We start from the raw sequence: 24,140 nt of genomic DNA on the forward strand, positions 1-24,140 counted from the left end.
GAAATGGCAGAGAAATCTGAAATCTCATTTTCTCCATTTGTACAAATTGCTAATAAATCATTTTGAGTGAGGGACATTGGCAGGCAGGCTCACTCCTTGTGAGATTGCATTTCTAATTAGTGGGTAGAGAGAAGGGGCCATGCATATCACCAAGTGAAGGTGGGCTGCTTGCCCTGTGACCTCATCTCCGCAATGACCTCCTAAAGAAATGAACGTCTGATCAAGACAAAGAGAGGCCCAGCTATCATTTTTTCATGCAATAAAAATATACAGATTTGACTCAGTCGGGTGCGGGATCAATGCACAAAGTGCTGGCAGCCGCCGCAGCCCGCCCCACAATGCAGACATAAGTATTTTTGTGTCATCTTGGAATGTTTTTTTGAGGGTCCTGCAGCTGTGAAAGGGTTAAGTGTAATTGCCTGGAGTCTGTGCAAGCTTGCGTGAAAACAGGGGTGAAAGGACACCACCTTCCAATATTTGATGGTCCATTCTATCACCTTAAGCAGCAGCAGAGAGTCGGCTGAGATCAGAGAAGAGAAAGATGAAACAATGCAATTCGTGATGAGGGCTTTGATATCAATAATACAGGTTTCATATAAAAATATCATTTATTAGAACAGACGAAGTCGAGTTGAGTTTCTTGTGCAGTTGTGCAGAGCTGCATCCTCTGACCATAAGTCGCAAGTTTTGCCTGCAGTTCTATGAAAAATTCCAATTCCTTAGATATCTAATGTAATTTTATGGCGAATCCCACGCAGCTCTGCTACATCCGTAATTGTATAATGCGTTAAATGGATTACAATATAACCACTAATTATAAAATCATTACAGAATAACCGCTAGGTTCATATACGTCTTACAAAACACAGTTTATATCACTCAAGTCGTTAATCGTTCTTGTTAATTAACAGACCTAAAAAGTTAATTTTGAGGGTTATTTAAATGAAATTCTATTCCCTTGTAGTAATCGTGTTAAAAGCGTTAATAAAAGTATTTAATAGCAAAAACAAGTGCATTAATTTATAGATTAAGGAACCCAATAAGGGAATATCTAATATTCAAGAGAAGGTCCAGGGCTTTAAAAGGAACCTGTCATCTTGGAGAATGCTATTTACCTGCAGGTAAATGGCATTACAATGCTGTACTGAAAGTGTGGCTACCAGGAGAAAATGAACTGCCGGCTTTCAGTCATGGCGGAGCGCACAGCAACTACTGTCTTGTGAGCGGCGGCTGTGAGGACACCCCGCCACTTTGACTGACAGCTCGCTGTGCTCAGATGTGTCTGCAGAGACAGCTGTCAATCAAAGTTCCAGAACGTGTTTACAGCTGCAGCTCACAGTATAATGAGTGACTAGCTGATCCGTGCTCGCACCCATGACTGAAAGCTGGTGGCTCCTATAAGGATACAGTATAAGTTAATTTTCTCCCAGTAGCTAGACTTTCAGTAAAGTGGCCAGACGGCATTGAAACGCTGTTTATCTTGCAGCAAAACTGCTGTTTCATCTGCAAAACCAGGCACCTGATCACAATGTAGCAAAGTTTTTTCTTTGCGATTGTGCATTGAAACAGTAAAAAGACCGAAGCAGCATAGGGATGCTGTGGTTAAAAGCTGCAGCTTGACCGCTGTGTGTGAATGCATCCTAAGGTGGCCATATACTTTTGATGGTTGTTAAGATTGTTTGTCTGAGCGAGTATGCATGAGATTTCAATGGGGGGAGTGGAGAAAGCAAATATCGGTCATCACTGGCAACAGTCTATATGCTGCAGAAGCAAAATGATCAGTCATAGAAATTCAGTATGTCCAACCCTTTTAAGGTGGCCCTCCATAAACATTAGTTGGTTGGTCAGTCCCTCATAAATTGATCGGGTTAAGCTGGCATTATTTTAAGATATATGGTCCCATTAGGAAGTTATGGTCCCATTAAGGGTTAAAGAGGGGGCACAGGTTTGGGTGTTCCTTTACTACTGGGTGGCAAGAACCTGTGCAGGACTCCACTCCACAATAGTACTGTTGTTAGCAAACAAAAGGGTGAGTAATAAGTCCTAAAATAATGAGAAGAGCAAGAAAGGAGGCGAGCAAACAATGGTCCCTTTGGTTCTTGGTGGCAAAACCCAGCACCATAACGGGTTCATTTTGGACTTTGGTATTCTTGCATGAGCACCAGTCCTAGGGACTTTATGCCTCCTGCTTTTTTACAATCACGAAAAGGACCACAAATCTTTACTTTACCTGAACCAGCTATTTCAGCTGTCACAACTGTTTGCATGGTTAAATGTTGGTTACATTGCATTATTATCTATATTGGGCCACGAGTAAAGAGCCCAATGAACTTCTTCCGAGCCACCAATGTAACCATGATTATGATGGTGCATGGACTTGTTTAAGAGTCTGATGGATAGCTATCATTCCCTCCGTCATGTATTTCTCAAACTCCCCTCCTCCGATAATCCCCATTCTCTCTTTTCTATCGAGCATATGTTTATGGAAATCTATTTTTATTGTGTTGCTATTACTGTTATAGGAAAAGCAGTCCAGCAAATCTAAATGCCAATTTCTCGGGTCTAAAATTGCTCCATGTAGACAGCCATTCTTTCATCGGATCCATTCTGCTTCTTTAAGCGATAACACGTTAGATGAAGCAATCCAGCTACCGCCACTACTTTTTTTTGCTTTTATTTTAATTTACTTTTCTGCTTTCTCAGCGATGTATCTTAAAGTAACACTCCACATTATTTAAAAAATATATATAATTTTCCAAGACATTTTACTTCTAAAAACTGGAAGCACAATGCACTATAGTGCTGCCATTATCATCCTCAGATAATGGCTTATACATGGACTGAATTTACCTCCATGCCTTGAGTTGCACCAAGAGTGCTCTTTTCTTTTCCGTTTTTCCATTTTTGCAAGATCCAAAGGATCCTAAGATATCCTGACAGGCTACAGTGACTTTTAAGTTCCACAAGTTTTCCATCAGAATAATTACTTTTTTGACAGCAAGTGTTTTGTTAAAGACTGTTCTGTTCACCCGCTCAAAAATACCTGAACCTATGACAAAAATCAATAGTGTGACCACAGCCTAACTGATGGCCTTCCTCCCTAAGGCAACCAAGTCCAACAGTACTAGGATGTATTAAGATAAGCATGGAGTCTAGATCACATGAAGTTATTATTCCACTCTACTCATACTTGGTGACACCACATCTGGAATACTGTGCCCAGTTGTGGGCACCACATTTTAAAAAATACATTGAAAAACTGGAGCAAGTTCAGAGAAGAGCTAACATGATGGTGAGCACACTGCAAAGTATGTCCTACGAGGAACGCTTACAGGATTTGGGAATGTTTTGCATGCAAATAGAAGGTTAAGAGGAGATTTAATAGCTGTCTATAAATATCTGAAAGGCTGTCACAGTGTGGAGAGATCATCATTATTCTCATTTGCACATGGAAGCGATGGAATGAAACTGAAAGGGAGAAGATACAGGTTAGATATTAGAAAAAACTTTTTGACAGGGTGATCAATGAGGGGAGCAGGCTGCCTCGAGAGGTGGTGAGTTCTCCTTCAATAGAAGTCTTCAAACAGAGGCTGTCTGAGACGGTTTAATGAATCCTGCGCTGCATAGAGCAAAGGGTAGGACATGGTGACCCTTGATGTCCCTTACAACTCTAACATTCCATGATTCTGGTAAGACCCTTGTTGGAAATGTTTGAGAAATGCTTTCGTAATGCCCTACAGCCCTACAGTGGTGCTACATGAGGGCACATGACTTTGTAGTTGTAAACTAAATTTTCTCCTTGTGCCACCATACAGGCTGCTCCTGCTGAAATCTACCGTAAGAACAACACCTCAAAAGTTCACAATTAGTGATGAGCGATTGTGCTCAGATAAGGTGTTATCCGAGCATGCTTTGGTACTAAGCGAGTGGCTTCGGCGTGCTCAAAAAATATGTTCAAATCCTTGTGCCTGCATGTCTTGTGTCTGTTCGACAGCTGCAACACATGCAGGGATTACCTGTTTGTTAGGCAATCTCTGCATATTTTGTGGCGGCTGCCGAACAGTCACGAGACATGCAGGCACGGGGACTTGAACATATTTTTTCAAGCACGCTGAAGTCATTCAGTTAGCACTCATCACTATTCACCAGGGCTGGCTCCAGGTTTTTGTGGGCCCCGGGCGAAAGAGTCTCAGTGGCCCCTTTATCACATACCATGATTCATGATGCACAGATAGGTCATAGAAATATAAGTATAGTAGAATGCCAAAGATTTCAATCACTTCTTACATTACATGAGTGATTTCTATTGTAAATTCTAGAATAGCTCAGAAACCAGACAGTATAGTCCTCCATACAATATTATGGGCATCACTCGGTCCACCATACAGAATAATGAGCCCCATATATATCTCCATATAGTATAATGGACCCCATATATTGCTCCATACAGTATAATGGACCCCATATATTGCTCCTTAAAGTATAATGAGCCCCATATATTGCTCCTTACAGTATAATGAGCCCTATATATTGCTTCATACAGAATAATGAACCCCATATAATGCTCCAAACATAATGGGCTCCATATAATGCTCCAGTATATGATAATGAAATACTCACCTCTCCTTACTGGCCTCTGCTCTGCTCTGGACTCCTCAGCGTTGCCGTCTTCCAGCTCTCTGCACTGTGACTCTTCAGAGCAGAGAGCGCACTGAATCAGAAGACAAGGAGAGATAAGTATTGCAAGTACCGGTGCCCTGAGCAAGTGGGGGGGCTCACCCACGGTCACTGGCACCGGGCCCTCATAGCGTGGTGGTCAGGGCCAGCTTCAGCACCCGATGCACCTGGGCAAGTGGCGGGGCCCTGAGCAGGGGGGACCCATTTGTGTCAGGGACACCGGCGCGCTATGGGGGCCTGGTGCTTGCACATTTTTTATTTTTTTTTATGTTTGGAGCATTATGGGGCCCATCATACACTGGAGCATTATATAGGCCCATTATATACTGGAACATTATATGAGGCCCATCATACACTGGAGAATTATATGGGGCCCATAATGCTTGGAGCATTATATGGGGCCCTCCGCCTGCTCGGGGCCACTGTACTTGCCCGGGTGAGCCGGGTGCTATTGCCATCCCTGCTATTCACAATCTAAAGTGATATTGGTAATAAAAAAAAACAGAATGTAAAAAAATATATATGTCAATTATATATATATGTGTCTGGAGGAATTAAAAATAAATTGAAAAATAATACGTAAACTTTTGTATCAAAAGGTTTCATAGATGAATTGACCTCATGGACCTCTCTATAATGTGCAATTACCCGCACTACTGCCTGGGTAACACATGGGATACATTTAAGGTGCCATTTTCCCAAATACCGCCTTGATGTATTTCTCCTATACCCCTAAGATGTGATATCCATAGTCCGACATTAGTAACCATAATCACAATAATTCCTCACATCAAAGCTGTCCTCTGCCTGACAATTACAGTGTGATTGCTGGAAAAAAAATCTCCAAAAGAAACATGCCCTACACTGTGTATATGTGTGTGTGTGTGTGTTTTGCTTTTTTATGAGGCAAATTGGTTTTTCAGAGGCCAGGGAAGGAGCGGACGAGAAGTTTAAATCCTACTCACTCGCCGGAGGGTTTCATTCAGCCGGGGTTGAAAATGTAAAGATTTATTTATTTATTTTTAAATTGATAGCCAAGAATAAAAGAGAATGGCAGGAGAAGCTGATCAGGAATGAATAAAGTCTCCTTTTAAGCTGAAATAATGCACCCTTCCTCCCAGAAAAGCTGGCCTGTAATTGCTTGCAATCACTCGGCACAAATTGTCCGCTTGAATTTGCTTTTTAATTTTGTATAATCTGGTCCATTTCTCTCTCTCTCTCTCTCTGTGTCTTTGAGCTTAACCTGACTCTCTCACTCTCCCTTTTGCTCCTGGTTTAATTCTTTAGTGCAGTTACAAAAATAGTAATATTTCCCAATGATATTTGATGGCTTTTATTAAGCAGAGGTACTTAAAAGATAGAATGAAAGTGAAGGGGTTTCAACCGCACAAATTCTGAGGTTCTGCCTTTAGAAGACTATTACCGGTATATTTGTCCGGCTTAAAACCTTGACCTGACTTTGTGGGGTTTTGCATATTCAGAGAGATACCCTTTTTTTTATTTTTTATTAAAATAACTATTGATACGCTACTGATTATTAGTAGGGTGCATGTGAAGGGAACACCTTAGGTATTTTTAATATGGATGCTGTATGCCAGTTTGCAACTTTTACTTTGTGTGGCCATAAATACATAGCCCGCTAAAACTTCATGCACATATTAGAAAAGGTAGTATGGCAAAGTATGGAGTACTGGCAGGTCCATATGAAGGAACAGTAGACCTGTTTTATACCCCAGAGCTGCACTCACTTGTCTGCAGGTGCAGTCACTGTGTACATACATTACTGATCCTGTACTGATCCTGAGTTACATCCTGTATTATACCCCAGAGCAGCACTCACTATTCTGCTGGTGCAGTCACTGTGTACATACATTACTGATCCTGAGTTACATCCTGTATTATACTCCAGAGCTGCACTCACTATTCTGCTGGTGCAGTCACTGTGTACATACATTACATTACTGATCCTGAGTTACATCCTGTATTATACCCCAGAGCTGCACTCACTATTCTGCTGGTGCAATCACTGTGTACATACATTACATTACTGATCCTGAGTTACATCCTGTATTATACCCCAGAGCTGCCCTCACTATTCTGCTGGTGTGGTCACTGTGTACATACATTACATTACTGATCCTGAGTCAGTCCTGTATTATACTCCAGAGCTGCGCTCACTATTCATAGAATCAGAATCATAGAATCGTAGAGTTGGAAGGGACCTCCTGGGCCATCTGGTCCAACCCCCTGCTCAAAGCAGGATTCGCTAAATCATCCCAGAAAGATGTCTGTCCAGTCTCTGTTTGAAGACTTCCATTGAAGGAGAACTCACCACTTCTCGTGGCAGCTTGTTCCACTCATTGATCACTCTAACTGTCAAAAAGTTTTTTCTAATATCTAATCTGTGTCTCCTCCCATTCAGTTTCATCCCATTGCTTCTAGTCTTTCCTTGTGCAAATGAGAATAAAGTTGATCCTTCTACAATGTGACATCCCTTTAGATATTTGTAGACTGCTATTAAGTCTCATCTCAGCCTTCTCTTTTGCAAACTAAACAATCCCAAATCCTGCAACCTTTCCTCATAAGACAGGGTTTGCAGACCGGTCACCATTCTGGTCGCTCTTTTCTGAACTTGTTCCAGTTTGTTGATGTCTTTTTTAAAATGTGGTGCCCAAAACTGGACACAATATTCCAGATGAGGTCTGACCAAAGAGGAGTAGAGGAAAATAATGACTTCACATGATCTAGACTGCATGCTTCTGTTAATACATCCTATAATTGCATTTGCCTTTTTTGCTGCTGCATCACATTGTTGACTCATATTCAGTCTGTGATCTATTAGTATAACCAAGTCTTTTTCACATGTGCTGTTGCTTAGGCCTATTCCTCCCATTCTGTATATGCTTTTTTCATTTTTATTGCCCAGATGTAGTACTTTGCATTTTTCCCTGTTAAAAACCATTCTGTTAGTTGCTGCCCACTTCTCCAGTTTATTTATATCTTTTTGAATCCTCTCTCTCTCTTCTCTAGTATTAGCTATCCCTCCTAGCTTTGTGTCATCAGCAAATTTAATCAGTTTACCCTCAATTCCTTCATCTAAATCATTGATAAAGATGTTGAACAATACAGGGCCCAGGACAGAGCCCTGTGGTACCCCACTTGAGACATTCTTCCAACTGGATGTGCAGCCATTTACGACCACTCTTTGGGTCTGATCACTAAGCCAGTTATGAATCCACCTAACAGTTGCCTTGTCCATTCCATACTTAGTCATTTTTTTCAATAAGAATTGTATGAGATACTTGTCATGTCGGATGCTATTCACACCACAGCGTCCGGCAGGCAGAGGTAGTTTCACCTCCGTCCACTTGTCATGTCGGACGCTATTCACACCACAGCGTCCGGCAGGCAGAGGTAGTTCCACCTCCGTCCACTATAGCCTCAGTGGCGCCGGCTTGATTTTCTCAGGCTATCGGGGGTTAATCTAGCTGGAGATCAGGTTGGATGTTTGGTCACGCCCACGGTCTTTAAATAGTCGTGCTGGCCTATGGGCGTCGCCGATTATAGCTTGTGTTTCATACCAAGTGGTTCCGGTCTGGAGTGGAGGTGTTGGAGAGAGAGAGAGATTCGTATCTGGTGGCGTATGATCCGTTGTTACCTTTTCACCTTCCCATATTTGTGTTTTGTTGTGCCCTGTTCACATTACTGTATAGTCCTGTGTGTATGCGGCGCGGTGCAGTTTAAGTTCTCCCTGTCTGTCATTATTGTGTGGGGCTTTGGTGGTTTGTCTCCTCACTGGGTGGAGGGTGGAGGGTTAAGCTTAGGGCTGAGCAGGAGATAAGGAAAGGTTGGAGGCTCAGGCATTTGCACCATCAGCAAAAACCCTGGGTTGAGGGTCAGACAGGGTTTCACCTAGTTAAAGGGACACCACAGGGGCCCGGGTATTTCAGCCTTAGTTGACCTAAGCCCCGCGTGACATTATAATCTGCCTACATTTTTCAGGAGTCCATGGATCCCATGGATTCCATAACCCGCCAGTTGGCGGCGCTGTCCTTACAGGTCTCCGAGTTGAAAGGGGCAGTTCAGCAGCAGGGCCTGGTAGTAGCGAAGGTGCAAACGGCATCTGCAGGTATCGGTGCAGAGCCGAAGATCCCGCTGCCAGAACGATTCTCATGGGAACGCAGCAAATTTGTCATATTTCGGGAGTTATATGCAAGTTATACTTCCGCATGCGCCCTATCTCCTCAGGTAATGAGGCTCAGCGGGTGGGTCTGGTGTTATCATCACTGAGTGGTGACCCCCAAGCATGGGCATTTTCCTTACCAGCTGACTCTGCTACATTTCATTCTGTCGATAATGTTTTTTCTGCACTCGGGCTCATTTATGATGATCCTGACAGATTGGCTCTAGCGGAATCTAAAATCCGCGCCCTCCGCCAGGGGGAGCGCTTGGCGGAGGACTATTGTTCGGAATTTCGGCGTTGGGCAGTAGACACTCAGTGGAACGACCCAGCTCTGCGGAGCCAGTTTATTCATGGGGTATCAGGGAACGTTAAACAGGCCCTCCTGATGTATGAGACTCCTGCATCGTTGGAGTCTGCCATGAGTTTGGTTATACGTATTGATCGCCGTTTGCGTCAGGGGGCACAGGAGACGCTACCCCTGGGGGAAAGCAGAGGTGCAAGTGTGGTTGCTGCAGGTGAGCCCACTTAACCTATGCAAATTGCGGGGGTGTCACAAGTTAAGCGTCGCGTTCCTGGGTTCAGGAAGCCCAGAGCATGTTTTTACTGTGGTAAAAGAAATCATTATGTTAACGTTTGTCCTGTGCTACCGAAGAAGGTCACACCGGCGGAAAACTGTTAAGCTCAGAGGGTATGGAGGAGGCCCAACTGAGCGTATGCATATCCTCCATGATGGTATCTCAATGTATGCTCCCTGCCAAGGTTATTATCGCGGGCAGAGAGCTACCAATATCAGTGTTTGTGGATAGCGGTTCCGCCACCAATCTCATGGATGAGGAGTTTGCACGCATGGCAGGTTTTAAGATCGAAAAACTCCCTCATCCTATTCGCGTGGTTACCATTAATGCCGCTCCCCTCCCACAGGGGGAGATTACAGAGTTTGTGGCTGAGGTGAAACTCCACATTGGGGTCCTACATTCTGAGTGGGTTACATGTAGGGTCCTCCGTAATCTCCCAGCACAAATGGTCCTGGGTTTTCCATGGTTGTCCAGGCACAACCCGGTGATTGATTGGAAAACTCAGGACATAGTCCAATGGAGTGGTTTCTGCCAGGACAATTGCTTGGCCACATGTGTGTCCGCCATGACGCCCAGCCTTCCGGAGGCTTTGCAGGATTTCGCGGATGTATTCTCTGAGAGGGGTTGCTCAAAACTGCCTCCACATCGAGCCTGATTTGTTCAACCAGGTGGCAGGGGCGAAGTGGTTTTCCGAGCTTGACCTCAGGGGGGCGTATAACCTCATAAGGGTCCGTCAGGGGATGAGTGGAAAATGGCGTTTAACACTCCTGAGGGTCATTTTGAGAGCCTGGTTATGCCATTTGGGTTGACAACCGCGCCTGCTGTTTTCCAACATTTTATTAATGATGTATTTGCTCATGTCCTGGGGAAATTTGTGATTATATACCTGGATGATATCCTCATTTATTCGAGTGACCGGGACACTCATTTAGAGCATGTCAGGCAGGTGTTACAGTTGCTCCGGGAGAATAAGCTCTATGCTAGCTGGAAAAATGCTTATTTTTTGTTCAGGAGTTGCCTTTTTTGGGATATATTGTGTCCGCTGCAGGGTTTAAAATGGACACCGCGAAGGTGCAAGCGGTGCTGCAATGGGAAAGGCCTGATAATCTGAAAGCGCTCCAGCGGTTCTTTGGGTTTGCTAATTATTATAGGAAATTTATAAAACACTTTTCTACTATAGCCAAAACGCTCACGGACATGACAAAAAAAGGTACCGATCTGGCTAGCTGGTCTGAGGTGACGATACGTGCATTTGAGCGTCTGAAGAACAGTTTTGCTTCAGCCCCCATTCTGGTGCAACCGGACGTGTCTAAACCTTTTGTGGTGGAGGTTGATGCGTCTGAGGTGGGAGTGGGGGCAGTACTGTCACAAGGCTCGTCCTTGAGCGATATGCATCCATGCGCCTACTTCTCCAAGAAGCTGTCGCCGGCCGAACGGAATTATGATATCGGCAACAGGGAGTTGTTGGCCATCAAATTGGCTTTTGAGGAATGGCGACACTTCTTGGAGGGGGCGGCTCACCAGGTCACAGTCATCACCGACCATAAGAACCTGCTCTATCTGGAGTCGGCCAAGCGTCTGTCTCCTAGGCAGGGTCGCTGGGCATTGTTTTTTACACGTTTCAATTTTCTGGTGACTTACCGTCCCGGGGCTAAAAACACCAAGGCGGATGCCTTGTCTAGGTGTTTTCCGGGGGGAGAACCTCGGGAAGAGCCGGTACCCATCCTCCAGGAAGGTGTAGTGGTCTCGGCTCTCACGACTGAGGTAGAAGCGGAGATTGCCGAGGCCCAAGAGGAGGTACCGCCAGGACTTCCTGCCAACAAATCATTTGTACCCCTTCATCTTCGTCTTAAGGTGTTGAGGGAACACCACGACTCAGTACTGGCTGGTCATCCAGGGGTTAAGGGCACCTTAGAGCTGGTATCGCGTCGTTTCTGGTGGCCCAAAATCCGGCAGGACGTGGTCTCGTACGTGGCAGCTTGCATCACGTGCGCTAGGGCCAAGTCGCCCCGAGCCCGTCTTGCTGGCACGCTACAGCCTCTGGGGGTACCTAATAGGCCATGGACAGAAATCTCCATGGATTTTATCACTGACTTGCCAGCCTCGGCGGGGAACACGGTCATCCTGGTGGTGGTTGACCGATTTTCAAAGATGGCGCATTTTGTGTCGTTGCCTTCCTTGCCCAATGCAAAGACGTTGGCTCAGGTGTTTGTTCAGGAGGTGGTCAGACTCCACGGAGTTCCGTCGGACATAGTATGTGATAGGGGAACTCAATTTGTGGCGAGGTTTTGGAAAGCTTTTTGCTCACGTTTGGGGATCAAGTTGTCACATTCATCGGCGTTTCATCCACAGTCAAATGGTCAAACTGAGCACATGAACCAAAATCTGGAGTAGTATTTACGATGCTTTGTGTCCGACAACCAAGAGGAGTGGTCTACTTTCCTTCCTCTGGCCGAGTTCGCGTTAAATAATCACCGCCAAGAGTCATCGGGAGAGTCTCCGTTCTTTTGTGTTTACGGTCAACATCCTCAATTTTGTACCTTACGTCAGGGTGACTCGGGGGGCGTCCCGGAGGAGGACCAGCTAGGAGCTCAATTATCATTGGTCTGGAGGAGGGTGAAACAGCGATTGTTGAGCATGAGTGCGAGGTACAAACGCGTGGCTGACAGTAGACGCGTGCCAGGTCCGGACCTGTGTGTGGGTGAATGGGTGTGGTTAGCGACTAAAAACATAAAACTCAAAATTCCATCTTTAAAATTGGGTCCAAGGTTTATTGGGCCTTTTAAGATTGCTGCCATCATTAACCCAGTTGCTTATCGGTTGGAATTTCCTGCGGTATACAAGTTACACAACGTGTTTCACAGGGCTTAATTGAAAAAGGTGGTAGGCTCTGTGGACACGACGCCGATGCCACCTCCGGTCATGGTGGATGGCGATTTAGAGTTTGAGGTCTCCAAGGTAATGGACTCTCGAGTAGTGCGCCGTACTCTTCAGTATTTGGTACACTGGCGGGGGTATGGTCCGGAGGAGAGGTCTTGGGTACCAGCCTCGGACATACAAGCGTATCGGCTGGTCAGTTCTTTTCACCGTCGTCATTCGGACAAGCCGGGTCCTATGAGTCTTGAGGGACCTGGGGTCCCTCGTAGAAGATGGGGTACTGTCATGTCGGACGCTATTCACACCACAGCGTCCGGCAGGAAGAGGTAGTTTCACCTCCGTCCACTTGTCATGTCGGACGCTATTCACACCACAGCGTTCGGCAGGCAGAGGTAGTTCCACCTCCGTCCACTATAGCCTCAGTGGCGCCGGCTTGATTTTCTCAGGCTATCTGGGGTTAATCTAGCTGGAGATCAGGTTGGATGTTTTGTCACGCCCACGGTCTTTAAATAGTCGTGCTGGCCTATGGGCATCGCCGATTATAGCTTGTGTTTCATACCAAGTGGTTCCGGTCTGGAGTGGAGGTGTTGGAGAGAGAGAGAGGTTCGTATCTGGTGGCGTATGATCCATTGTTACCTTTTCACCTTCCCATATTTGTGTTTTGTTGTGCCCTGTTCACATTACTGTATAGTCCTGTGTGTATGCTGCGCGGTGCAGTTTAAGTTCTCCCTGTCTGTCATTATTGTGTGGGGCTTTGGTGGTTTTCTCCTCACTGGGTGGAGGGTTAAGCTTAGGGCTGAGCAGGAGATAAGGAAAGGTTGGAGGCTCAGGCATTTGCACCATCAGCAAAAACCCTGGGTTTCAGCCTTAGTTGACCTAAGCCCCGCGTGACAATACTGTGTCAAATGCTTTGCTGAAGTCAAGATATACTATATCTACAGCATTTCCTTGATCCACCCAATCAGTGATTCCGTCATAGAAGGAAATTAAGTTAGTCTGACATGACTTATTAGTTACAAACCCATGCTGACTCTGTTTAATCACTTCATTCTTATCCAGGTACTGACATACATGTTGTTTAATAATTTGTTCAAAGATCTTTCCTGGTATAGAAGTCAGACTCACCGGCCTATAGTTGCCTGGGTCCACCTTCTTCCCCTTTTTGAAGATAGGAACAACATTTGCTTTTCTCCAGTCTACTGGGACTTCTCCTGTTCTCCAAGAATTTTCAAAGATTATGGAGAGGGGTTCAAATATTTCTTCTGCTATCTCCTTCAGTACTCTGGGGTGTAATTCATCTGGACCTGGAGACTTGAATTCATTTAGGTTAGCTAAGTATTTCCTCACTATCTTTCTGTTTATAGATATCCTGGATTCTTCTATTCCCTTAATAGGACAGTGAAGAACAGTTGATGTTACTTTTCCTTTCTGAGAGAAAACAGATGCAAAATAGGAATTTAAAAGTTCGGCCTTCTCAACATCCTGTCTTACCATTTCATCATTTTCATCCTGTAAAAATCCTATAGCATCTTTGACTTTTCTTTTACTTTTGACATATCCCCAAAATCCTTTATTATTGCTTTTGACATCTCTTGCAAGCCTCAATTCATTGTCAGCTTTAGATAATCTGATTTGTGCCCTGCAGGTTCTGCAGACAGCATTATATTCTTCTTTAGATATGCCTCCCTCTTTCCATTTTATAAACATTTTTTTCTTCCTTTTTAGCATGTGCTTAAGTTCTGTGTTCATCCATCCTGGCTTCCTTAAATGCTTCCTATTCTTCCCTCTTTTCGGAATTGTTAACAACTGTGCTTTGAGAATTTCATTTTTCAAGATTTCCCATCCTTCCTGGACATTTTTGTCTTTAAGGATATCCAGCCATTGGATCCCTCCAATTCTCTTTCTGAATCCCTTAAAATCTGCCTTTCTGAAATCTAACCCTGAAGTCTGAGTCTTCACAGGTCTTCCTCCTCTAGTTATCCAAAATTCTAAAATAGCATGGTCGCTACCTCCTCAACCATTTCCTCCCTGTTTATAAGGATTAGATCCAAGGTAGCAGTTCCCCTTGTTTTCTCCCCTACCTTTTGGAAGATAAAGTTGTCAGCAAGAGAGGATAAGAATTTCCTTGACCTGTTAGTTTTGCCTGAGAGAGATTCCCAACAAATGTCTGGATAGTTGAAATCTCCCATGACAACTATGTCATATTTTTTGGAGAACTTGGCCATTTGATGCATAAAGAGTTCATCCATATCTTCAGCTTGCACAGGCGGCCTGTAGTAAATGCCTACAATGGTGTCCTTTCCATTGTTCTGTCCTTGTATTCTTACCCAAACAGTTTCCACAGAACTCCCAGTCTCTGAAGCTTCAATCTCTGTGCAGATATACGCGTTTCTAACATACAATGCGACACCTCCTCCTCGTTTATCAAGTCTGTTTCTTGCAAATAAGTTGTATCCTTCTAGTCTTGTATTCCAATCATGTGTATCATCCCACCAAGTTTCAGTGATTCCAATGACATCATATTTCTTTTCCTGTGTTAGTAGTTCCAGTTCTCCTTGTTTGTTGCCCATGCTTTGTGCATTAGTATAGAAACATTTTAGTTTGTGATTGGTTTCTCTTTCTCCAATATTTTTATTAATTAGATTCTTTTGTCTTTGTTCTTCCTTTCCACTTCTAATAGCAGAGTTCTCAATAGCATTTGTCAGGTGTATGGCTTTTTCTGGTCTTTTGCTTCCCTTCCCATGTTGTTCTAGTTTAAAGCTCTTCTTACAAGTGTAGCAAGGCGACTTCCAAATACATGTTTTCCAGTCTTCGTAAGGTGCACCCCATCTCTAGCAAGTAGTCCATTGTAAAGGTAATTCACTCCGTGATCCATAAATCCAAATCGTTGCTGACGGCACCATCGACGTAGCCAGTTGTTCACCTGCAGAATCTTATTCCACCTCCTTGTTCCATGGCCATCCACTGGGAGGACGGAAGAGAAGGCCACCTGCGCGCCCAGTTCTTTCACTTTCTTGCCTAAGTCTTCAAAGTCTCTGCGGATGGTTTCCAGGTCGTTTCTTGCGGTGTCATTTGTCCCCATATGTAGTAGCAGGAATGGGTAGTCATCTGTAGGTCTGAAGAGTCCTGATATCCTGTCAGACACATCTTTAATTTTTGCACCTGGAAGACAGCACATTTCTCTTGAAGTTATATCCGGTCTGCAGATAGCGGCCTCTGTTCCTCTCAACAGGGAATCCCCCATGACCACCACTCTCCGTTTCTTCTTCACAACATTTTTCTTTCTCCATCCAGGAGGACTCTGAAGGCGTACAAGGTTGCTGTTTGTGGGCAAAGTCTTATCCTGATGTATTTCTTCATCATTTTCCTGCGTGAGAGCCTGTTACTGGTTTCTGAGAAGTATGGGTGCTGACTGCCTCCTGATCCTCCTGCTTCACTGGGTCACATGTCTCCATTCCTCTGTTTCTTCAGGTGCACTTCGAATTTCTTCTCTTTCTGTAACATGAAGAGATAATTCTGCTCTGTCTAAGAACTCTTCACCTTCCTTAATGATCTTCAACGTAGCTAACCTCTCTTCGAGATTTTCTGCTGGTGCAGTCACTGTTTACATACATTACATCACTGATCCTGAGTTACATCCTGTATTATACCCCAGAGCTGTACTCACTATTCTGCTGGTGCAGTCACTGTGTACATACATTACATTACTGATCCTGAGTTACATCCTGTATTATACTCCAGAGCTGCACTCACTATTAATAATAATAATAATAATAATCTTTATTTATATAGCGCCAACATATTCCGCAGCGCTTTACAGTTGAACAGTTTCAAACACAACAGTCATAAGTAATGACGTTAACAATACAATAATTAAAGCGAAATAAGACAACCCTGCTCGTGGGAGCTTACAATCTACAATGAGGTGGGGGCGATACAAAGCACAGGTTTTTGGCTTTTTGTCCCTCACTAGTTCGGTCTCTTTTTGCTCTGTCTCAGAATATTTCAGAGTGCTGATATAGTGGGAGAAGTCTAGTGACTTCAGGGTTAATTTTGCTATCAGAAGTGTTGGACATGATTTTTGTAGGGTTTTTTGCAGGTTGCAGACAGTGTCTTTCCTTTCCTGTCTAGTTAGTTTGGGCCCCATCATTTGCTCAGCCTTTTTTCCTGCCTGTGATTGTGCCTTCATCTTGTTTCACCGTCAATACATGTGTGGGGGCTATCTATTCCTTTGGGGTCTGCTTTGGGGCAGTTAGTTTTCCCTTTTCTTGCTTTAGGCTTATTTAGTCCTCCGGCCGTGACGAGGCGTCTAGGAACATCATAGGCACGCTCCACGGCTACTGATAGTTGTGTGGTAAGATCAGGGATCTGCAATCTGCATAGTTACCAACCTCTCTGGTTTTCTGTGACTTAGCTTGTTTTGCTTTTTTCTCCTCGGTGACCCATTCATAACATATACCCCAGAGCTGCACTCACTATTCTGCTGGTGCAGTCACTGTGCACATACATTACATTACTGATCCTGTACTGATCGTGAGTTACATCCTGTATTGTACCCCAGAGCTGCACTCACTATTCTGCTGGTGCAGTCACTGTGCACATACATTACATTACTGATCCTGTACTGATCGTGAGTTACATCCTGTATTGTACTCCAGAGCTGCACTCACTATTCTGCTGGTGCAGTCACTGTGCACATGCATTACATTACTGATCCTGTACTGATCGTGAGTTACATCCTGTATTGTACTCCAGAGCTGTGCTCACTATTCTGCTGGTGCAGTCACTGTGTACATACATTACATTACTGATCCTGAGTTACATCCTGTATTATACTCCAGAGCTGCACTCACTATTCTGCTGGTGCAGTCACTGTGTACATACATTACATTACTGATCCTGAGTTACATCCTGTATTATACTCCAGAGCTGCACTCACTATTCTGCTGGTCCATTCACTGTGTACATACATTACATTACTGATCCTGAGTTACATCCTGTATTATACTCCAGAGCTGCACTCACTATTCTGCTGGTGCAGTCACTGTGTACATACATTACATTACTGATCCCGAGTTACATCCTGTATTATACCCCAGAGCTGCACTCACTATTCTGCTGGTACAATCACTGTGTACATACATTACATTACTGATCCTGCACTGATCCTGAGTTGCATCCTGTATTATACTCCAGAGCTGCACTCACTATTCTGCTGGTGCAGACACAGTGTACATATGTAAGAGGGTGAGCAGTAGCTCAAGAACATGTTGTGGCAAGTGGGTTGAATTTAATAAAGATGTTTTGTTTATATATGATATATATATATATATAGTCCTTCAAAGATGAAAGCAGCACACCATGGTAACTTCAATTAAAGTGCAGTTTATTTGCCCATCTGGCGACGTTTCGGTCCCAAGGGTATGGACCTTTTTCATACCCTTTCATACCCTTGGGACCGAAACATCACCAGATGGGCAAATAAACTGCACTTTAATTGAAGTTACCATGGTGTGCTGCTTTCATCTTTGAAGGACTATTTTGAGGTGTGGTACATGCCTGGAAGGCTTGCACCCGATGATTGTTTTCTGTTCTGCTTTTTCACTTTTTGTGTGTGTGTGTGTATATGTGTATATATATATATATATATAGAGAGAGAGAGAGAGAGAGAGTACAGACCAAAAGTTTGGAAACACCTCAATCAAAGAGTTTTCTTTATTTTCATGACTATGAAATTTGTAGATTCACTCTGAAGGCATCAAAACTATGAATTAACACATGTGGAATTATATAATTAACAAAAAAGTGTGAAACAACTGAAAATATGTCTTATATTCTAAGTTCTTCAAAGTAGCCACCTTTTGCTTTGATTACTGCTTTGCACACTCTTGGCATTCTCTTGATGAGCTTCAAGACGTAGTCACCGGAAATGGTTTTCACTTCACAGGTGTGCCCTGTCAGGTTTAGTAAGTGGGATTTCTTGCCTTAAAAATGGGGTTGGGACCATCAGTTGTGTTGTGCAGAAGTCTGGTGGGTACACAGGTGACAGTCCTACTGAATAGACTGTTAGAATATCAAGCGCTACAAAGAAACTGGCTCACATGAGGACCGCCCCAGGAAAGGAAGACCAAGAGTCACCTCTGCTGCGGAGGATAAGTTAATCCGAGCCACCAGCCTCAGAAATCACAGGTTAACAGCAGCTCAGATTAGAGACCAGGTCAATGCCACACAGAGTTCTAGCAGCAGACACATCTCTACAACAACTGTTAAGAGGAGAATTTGTGCAGCAGGCCTTCATGGTAAAATAGCCGCTAGGAAACCACTACTAAGGACAGGCAACAAGTTGCGTTGAGCTGGATCGCAGAGTGAAGGCAAAAGGGCCAACAAGTACTAAGCATCTCTGAGAACTCCTTCAGGACTGTTGGAAGACCATTTCCAGTGACTACCTCTTGAAGCTCATCAAGAGAATACCAAGAGTGTGCAAATCAGTAATGAAAGCAAAAGGTGGCTACTTTGAAGAACTGAGAATATAAGACATATTTTCAGTTGTTTCACACTTTTTTTGTTAATTCATGGTTTTGATGCCTTCAGAGTGAATCTACAATTTTCATAGTCATGAAAATAAAGAAAACTCTTTGAATGAGAAGGTGTGTCCAAACTTTGGGTCTGTACTGTATATATATATATATATATATATATATATATATTGTAGAATACTTGCTTAGGTGTGACGGGAGACAGTCAGGAGGCAGGTCCCCTTAAAGTTCATGCGGTTTATTACATCATAAACCAAACAGCGCGTCACCAAAATAAACAGCCTTCAGTTCAGGAGACAAAGTAACATCGAATGTCCTTTCCTTCAGGCTCAGTCCGCGAGCCTCAGCACACACAGTAGGTGTATACCCCCCTCACACACAGCTGCCTGGTTCAAGAGCAGGCCACATTATAAGGGTGTAGCCACACTCACGAACCCAGCAGCTGACTGGTCACATGACTGTGGCCTCACCACAGGTCCTTCATAACAATAATAATACAGCAATATTTCTTACGCCTTACATTATGGAGACAAGCCATTTATGAGACACATATCTCCCATCGATTACACGACCCTTAGCCCTGCCACTATATATATATATATATATAATATAGTATCCTTTTGACCTGTTTGTGTTTCGGTTTCCTGGAGGTTTGACCTCAAGACCTTCCCCAGGGATTGAGGAGGACTGTCCAATAAGGGAACCAGTGGAAGGCTGTGCTGATATACTGTAATTAGTACACACTGGGTAGGATGCAATTAAATAGTTTTTTTGGGAATAGCTCACATACTGGGAGGGGTTATAACAAACAAAAAGGGGACGCACTTCCTGATAGGGAGTCTCAGACAGAGTTAGTGAAAGGTTCAAGTTCAGTTCACGTACAATCTGCGATGGGCCCTACTAATACTAAGCTGACAAACTGCAGGAGGGCGCTCCGGAAGACTAGCGCAGACCCCTGGTTGGTACAGGGCCTATGGCTCGGAGTAGGCATTGGAGTCCATGTCTCATTGTCTCACAAGGGGAAGAGTGAGAGGGAATGGTGACGGGCCTCAGGAAAGCTGTGCAAGGAAGTAGTGTGAGGGAGATTTCAGCTTTGAAGCCTGCACTATTGTAAGTGTACATGTAAATAGAATAAAGTCTGTAACTCCAGATCAGAAAATGCGAGTTATTGTCATTTCCAGTATGTACAGTAGAGTTGCTCTACTTTTTATTTCTTGTGATCACCCTGAACAGAAAAGCTTGCATTCTAACATTGATGATGAAGGAGAACAGGTGGACATGTTAAGATGACATTTCAAGAGTTTTTTTTATATACGTTATTAACAAAAAGATCAACAGCATCATATTTTTTGTCTTTTCCAGGAATTGTCCCTTGTGTCTTCTGCCGACAATTCATCTGACCACTGACGTCTGTAAGAGAAAAAAAAACAAATAGATGTTCTCAGTGAGACTTTCTTCAACTTGCGTCAGCATCTTGTGTACGGCCCGAAGAATCGACAGACTTTCATTAAAGGTAATGTAAGAAACCTTTTCTACTTGTGCGGTTTACTGTGAAGTGACCAGGCAGGAGACCTCAACTGGATATGTATTTTTATGTTATTGCTTTGGGGAGTAGATACATTTACACATTGCAATTATACTTCTCACATTATAAGGTTTACTGACATTTGCAGGTAAGGGTCTTTCGCCACTGCTTTTTTTTCAGGTCTGTAGGAGGTACACGTTGAGAGGATCTCCTGATGTGTAGATTGAATGTAGGTATGCAGTGGCATCCGTACACCATAGTCTCCCTATGTAGCTAAAAAATAAATTTAGAAGTTATACACATATTTATGTAGGGAATACTACAGTCTTCTCGCCCTTACATTGAACCAGGGCTATGACCTTTGATCCTACGTGTCCCATTAGCCATTTTTCAACACCACAACTCTAGACCGCATATTGCTGGTGCCACTGTGAGCAGCCTGCAGACTAAACATGCAACCATAGCCTGCAGAGTCTCCAGACATGTCCCCCATCATGAACATCTGTGACATCACTGGTCAGCATTTGCAAAGTGAGCTGCCTTCTGTGGATCTTGATGATTTGTCCAAGTGTATTCAGCGTAGCAGAACATTGCTCAGACAACTATTAACTGGAATCTGTTGCCGCGTTTTTACTCCCCCATCTGAGAGCAGGATGATGTAAGGGTAGAGACCTTGATCCCAGTAATATATCACTTATTGGACCGCTTAGTACAGTTTTGATAAAATCGTAGTTTTACCTGCTTCAGGTCTACAAGTTCTCTGAATTCTGAGATCTGTATAACCCCCACACACCACTAATTAGCAGCTTTCTGCCTATGCACGATGTCCACAGAAAGCTGCCATTCAGTGGTGGGGGTGGGATTATACAAAGCTCATGAATACAAAGGACTACATGGTAGTAGGTTTACTAGTCCCATGAAATAATCTCCTGCTGGGAAATTAGTGATTTTATTAAAACTACAGGTGGTTTTTGCTCATGAGCTGCACGCTTCAGGTCCTTCCACAAAATCTCTATATCATTAAGATCAAGACTTTGGCATTGCAATTCCAAAACTTTAATTCTATTCTTCTTTAACCTTTTTTTTTAATAGAACAACTTGTGTGCTTTGGGTCATTGTCTTGCTTCATGACCCACATACTCTTGAGATTCACCTCATGGATAGAGGTCCTGAACTTTTACTTTAGAATTTGCTGATAAAATTCAGAATTCATTGTTCCATTAATGATGGCAGCCGTCCTTGCCTAGATGCAGAAAACAGGCCCAAACCATGATATTGCCACCATTGTGTGTTAAAGAAGTTTTGAGGTTTTTGCTGTAATTCAAGGTTTGTAGCTTGTCTTTCTCCAAACATAATACTTTTCATTTAAACCAAAAGTCTCTAATTTAGTCTCATTCGTCGACAAAATATTTTTCCAATAGACTTCTGGCTTGTCCAATTGATCGTTGTTCTTTTTGGAGAGCAATAGCTTTAACATTAACATTAGCTAACGTGAGAGAAGCCTTTAGTTGCTTAGAGGTGACCTTGGGTTCCTATATGACCCATGTAGACAATTATATAATTTGCTCTTGGATTGATCTTTGTTAGTGGACAACTCCTGGGGATGTGGAGAGGGGTAATAATGGCGTTGAATTTTCCACCATTTGTGTAGTCTGTCTGACTGTAGCCTTTCCCAGTCTGATGAGCATCGACAGCTCTTCTTCTGAGGTCATCAGAAATCTCCTGCCATAATACGCTTCCACAAACTTGTGGTTTGAAGATCAGACTTTGATAGATCTCTGTTACCCACTCACACTTGATTGTCATACTATTGTTTGAAAAGACCAGACTCTAATTTCCCCTTGAAATCACCTGCTAAACCTAAAAGTTCACATACTTTTGCCACTCACAGACTTACAATATTGGATCATTTTTCACATTAAAAGAAAAAACCCAAAGTATAATATTATTTACTCATTTATTTGATTTGGTTTTCTCTTTCTACTTTTAGGACTTGTGTGAATATCTGATGTAATTTTAGGTAAAATCTAATGCAAAAATATGGAAAATTCAAAAGGGTTCACAAATGTTAATACATCACTGTATTTCCATATATTGTATTTATGTGCTTATTGTACAGTAAAGTTCATCTATTCAGTTTAATATGAAGTTTTTCCTTGGACCACGGCTGATTAAGACACAATCACAGCTGGTTACAGCGCCCATGGCTGAGCTGTGTTCAGGCATCACTACCTCTGTCTGTATGCCACGCTCATCACAATTCAGCAGTGTAGATACGTACCGTCTGATCTATGCGTCAAACATTTCATCAGTCGGCATCTCGCAGGAAAAAAAGGGACAACAGATTCCTTCCCTACTCAGACAGAGATTGAAAATCACCTGTTTATTTTCCCGTCCTGTTTGCAGCTGATTTAAATTCAATGGATTGCACAGCTTTCATTTGAAATTCTAAGCAGCGGACAACCAGGCAATCAGGAGGTAGAAATAGGCTGAACCGAATGAGCTGTAAGAAAAAGAAAGAAGACTCATTTTTTTTAGCCCTATAGTGTCTGCTATAAATAGCGGGGGGGTCCGAATTGATAAAAATTGTGAATGTGTGACTCATATTGCCCGATGTGTACAGTGACAGGTTCCTGTATGCCAACGTATTGGATATTGATGTTGGTTTTATATGAGAAAGTAATATCATACCATACTGTAAGTAGATATAGAAAACATTAACATCAATTGTATATATGTATATCTCATAGCCAAAAGTGTTCGCACACTTGAATTTGTTCCGGAAAACAATTATTGCAATTACTTGTTTTGTTATACACATGTTTATTTCCTTTGTGTATTGGAACAACTCAAAAAAAACTTGAGGGAAAAAAGGCAGATTGGACAGTATTTCACACAAAACCCCAAAAATGAGCCAGACAAAATTGTTGGCACCCTCAACTTAATATTTGGTTGCACACTCACTGGAATAAATAACTGAAATCAATTGCTTCCTATAACCATCAACAAGCTTCTTACACCTCTCAAGTGGAATTTTGGACCACTCTTCTTTTGCAAACTGCTCCAAGTTTCTCACATTTGAAGGCTCCTTCTCCAAACAGCTATTTTAAGATCTCTCCACAGGTGTTCAATGGGATTTAGATGCTGACTCATTGCTGGTCACTGTAGAACTCTCCAGAGCTTTGTTTCCATCCATTTCTGGGTGCTTATTGAAGTATATTTGGGGTCATTGTTCTGCTGGAAGACCCATGACCTAGTACACAAACCCAGCTTTCTGACACTGGGCACTACATTACGACCCAAAATCCTTTGGTAATCTTCAGATTTCATGATGCTTTGCAAACAGTAAAGTCACCCAGTGCCAGAGGCATCAAAACAAACCTAAAACATATTTGAACTTCTACCATATTTGATTGTAGGTACTGTGTTCATTTCTTTGCATGTCTCATTCCGTTTTCCATAAACTGAAAAATGATGTGCCTTACCAAAAAGCTCCATCTTTGTCTTATCTGTCCACAGGACATTTTCCCAGAAGGATTTTGGATTACTCATTTACATTTTGACAAACTGCAGTCTAGCTTTTATGTCTCTGTGACAGTAGTAGGGTCCTCCTGTGTCTCCTACCATAGAGTTTAATTTCATTCAAATGTCTATGAATGGTTCCCGCTGACACTGATGCATCCTGAGCCTACAGGACTGCTTGGATTTCTTTGGAATTTGATTGGGGCTGCTTATCCACCATTTGGATTATCCTGCATTGCAACATT

At 43.1% G+C, this 24,140-nt stretch overlaps 1 long non-coding RNA gene across 2 annotated transcripts in view; it reads left to right on the forward strand.

The window, feature by feature from the left end:
- LOC141097352 (uncharacterized) overlaps positions 1 to 24,140 on the forward strand; it is an 827,194-nt gene that overhangs the window by 517,769 nt on the left and 285,285 nt on the right. For both annotated transcript variants that reach the window (XR_012233922.1, XR_012233923.1), the window contains exon 3: positions 20,211 to 20,361. This is a non-coding gene — a long non-coding RNA (uncharacterized lncRNA). The remainder of the gene's footprint in view (positions 1 to 20,210; positions 20,362 to 24,140) is intronic.

Source organism: Dendrobates tinctorius, unplaced genomic scaffold (assembly GCF_039654945.1).
Source record: "Dendrobates tinctorius isolate UK_male_01 unplaced genomic scaffold, ASM3965494v1 ptg000009l, whole genome shotgun sequence".
In the NCBI taxonomy this organism is placed as follows: domain Eukaryota; kingdom Metazoa; phylum Chordata; class Amphibia; order Anura; family Dendrobatidae; genus Dendrobates; species Dendrobates tinctorius.